The sequence below is a fragment of the Chinchilla lanigera genome, unplaced genomic scaffold (genome assembly GCF_000276665.1).
Source record: "Chinchilla lanigera isolate Chin_1 unplaced genomic scaffold, ChiLan1.0 scaffold00045, whole genome shotgun sequence".
Lineage (NCBI taxonomy): Eukaryota > Metazoa > Chordata > Mammalia > Rodentia > Chinchillidae > Chinchilla > Chinchilla lanigera.
In genome coordinates, this window is record NW_004955446.1 from 6,306,368 (window position 1) to 6,309,391 (window position 3,024).

A 3,024-nucleotide genomic window follows, 5' to 3' on the forward strand; every position below is an offset into this window, starting at 1 on the left:
AGGCTGCGCCTGCGGGGAGCGGAGCGCGCGAGGCCCGGCCCCCCGCGAGCAGGCGTAGCGTTTGATTTCAGCGCTCGGCCCAGAACGCGCGGGAAGCGGCGCGCTGTGCTTTCTGGTGCTCTGGCTGCCTGGGGGCCGCGCTGTTGCCGCAGTGGATCGAGGGCCGCTGGCTTCTGGGCTGTCGGAGTGGAGAGCAGGGCTGAGGGAGTGCACTGAGGCACGGACACGGACACTGCCGTTCAGTATTTGTCTGTGGGTGTCCCTTCTTTTGCCACCTAGAGGTGGCTGGCCCGGGTCACCTCCCAAGGCACACCTCGTTCTCGCTGGCCGCCCAGTGCTGGAGGAAGGAAAGAAACATCTTTGAGGGGTCACAATGAAGACCCTCTGCCCTTGGCTCCACCTCCTGGCTCCTGGCCCTTCGAGGGAAGCCTTGCGCCAGAGCAGCCTTAGCTGTTGGGTTTCTGATCCATGCAGTGTGGCAGGGTTTTTGTTGTACAGTTCGAGACTTATTTGCCCTGGCCTGTAACTCCAGCGAGTATGACTCAAGGACAGAGAGCAGAGACAGAAGACTGACTAAGGAATGTGCCTTTTCTGAGGTCACTCGACTAGTCTAACTGCATTAACAATGTGGAGAGCAGGACTCCAGACTGAGCAAGGAGGACACAGGACAGGTCCATGGAAACAGTGTTCAAAGCCTCCAAACGCTTACCTCTCCCTTGTACCATTGAGATTGATAGGGAAAAAACACATTTTTTCCCTTGTAATTGTCAGTCTCTACCATGACTAAAAATATAGTGTTAAAATTCAAACAGTGGAAACCAGATGTATGGGGTATGTGAGTGCATATGTGCATATATGTATGTGCCTAGAGTTTTCCAACTAATTAATAAGTACCCTGGCTAAGTAGATCTAAAAAAAATATTAAGACTCCAGCTTCATCTGTAATTTCACATAATGAAGGTCTACTTGTCAAAAGAATAAATCCTCTTAAATCCATCCTAAATTGACATAACTTCCACGAAAAAAAAAATACTGAACAAACAGCGTAGAAAATAGCATGTTTTCCGTTCCATTGCACTCAGGACCTATTTCAAAATGAGATTTAGCTAAATGAGGGTTCCGTTTTTCTCCGCTTACACTTTTTTTTTTCCCTTCCTATTTTGATGGAACTGGGAATTGAACCTGTGCTAGGTAACCACTCTACCACTGAAGCTACTTTCTTAGCCCTTTATTTTAAGACGGGATCTCTAACTTTAAGATCCTACTGCCTCAGTCTTCCTAGTAGAGTAGCTGGGATTACCGCATGTGCCCCTGTGCCGGGTCTCTTGTTTTTATTTTGACTATACTAAGAGTTGTCTCTCTGACTGAGATATAAAGCATCTACTTATTTCCTTGTATAGTCTGTAAAGAAGGCAAATCAAGCTATACAGCTATTAAATTTAAAATTAGTTCATAAAACATTATGTTTTATTATGGTTGCTGACACATACCTTGCACCCTGTGGGTCATATAATTAGGAAGTCTTAACCTTTAATACATATAAAGGTATTTTTAAAGTATGTACATCCTGCTCTATAAAAAGGAGACACACACCAAACAAAACACAAAAAACCTTTCTTGTATAAGTCATACCCAAAAGGTATATGTTTTTTTGGTACACCCAACATATATATTTAACCAAGACTCGTATTATAGGCTTTATATGCAAGTGTCTTTTGATGAATAGCCATAAAGCATCTAATGTAGCTGTGTTTCAATTTGTTTGGTCAAATGTTCTAATTCCAACTTAGGGCATTAGCAAGAGGTAAAACCTTAACTAGAACTACTGACCCTAAGTTCCTGAACTAATAGCTAACTACTAAGATATACTACCTTTGCAAGTACTATTGTCCTATTTAAGATTATATAGTAGGCATTCAGACATTTGTTGAATGAGTTAACTTCTTAAACTGCTTGGAATCTCAATTACCTCTTTAATCAACCTGGAATAGTAATTTTCATTCTTCAATCACAGCAAATTTTGTGAGAACAAATAAAATGTGATGATAATGCTTTGCTATCTATTAGAATAGTACAATTTAAAAGACACAACATCATACCGTCCTATCAGAAAACCCTGTACTATATTATAATTTCAAATAATTGATTAGAATTTTATGTGTAATGATTTAAATTAACACATCTTTCAATTTGATTGTGTCTATCGACTCCTCTTATTATGAGGATAGCAACAACTGTATTCTTTGTCTGCTTATTCTGTCCATCCTACCCTTCACTGAAAGAAAAATTTTGCTCAAGAATTCTTTCCATCAGGTCATGGCCTGTGAAGAGTGGCTGCTGTTGACTTATCAGTTCTGAGTTGTTAAACCATCTAAAAAATCATAGTGATTGTGATACAACCAAGCCGATTTTCTTATTATGCCTAGATTTGCTTTAGGGTTTTTAGTACATAAACTTTAGGATCTCCTCCAAGGTCAGTAAACTAGTGCTTTTTGAGGCCAAAAATGACACTTTTTCTTTTTTGAGGTAAGATATTGCTATATAGCCCAGTTGTCCTTTGCTATGTAGCACAGGTTGGCCTCAAACTTTCAGTCCTCTTGCTTCAACCTGCCGGGTACTGGGATTACAGGCATGCACCACAGTGCCTGGCCACTTTCCTGCTTCTTTTTGGAAGAGCAGACATGCAAGTTAGTTCTACTTGTAGGCCAGGCTATACATAATTGTCTGTATGTCTTAAGCTGAAGCTCTTCCATTCAGTGTTTGCATCTGTTCTGACTTGCTGTTATTAAGTTTGTGGTTCTGGAATCAAGTCGAGAAAATCAGTAGGTAAGGTTGACAGGAACTTCTATGGCTTTTATTGTTCTTTTTCTGCCTTGAACGTTTTTTTGAGAATTAGTGATTCCATTTCCCATTAAATTTACTCAGATTTTAATTCTAATTAAACTGGTATAATCTCACTGTAATTTATTTTAGTTGTTAAATTAAAAAAACACTTGATAGATATAAACTTATAAATATGTATAT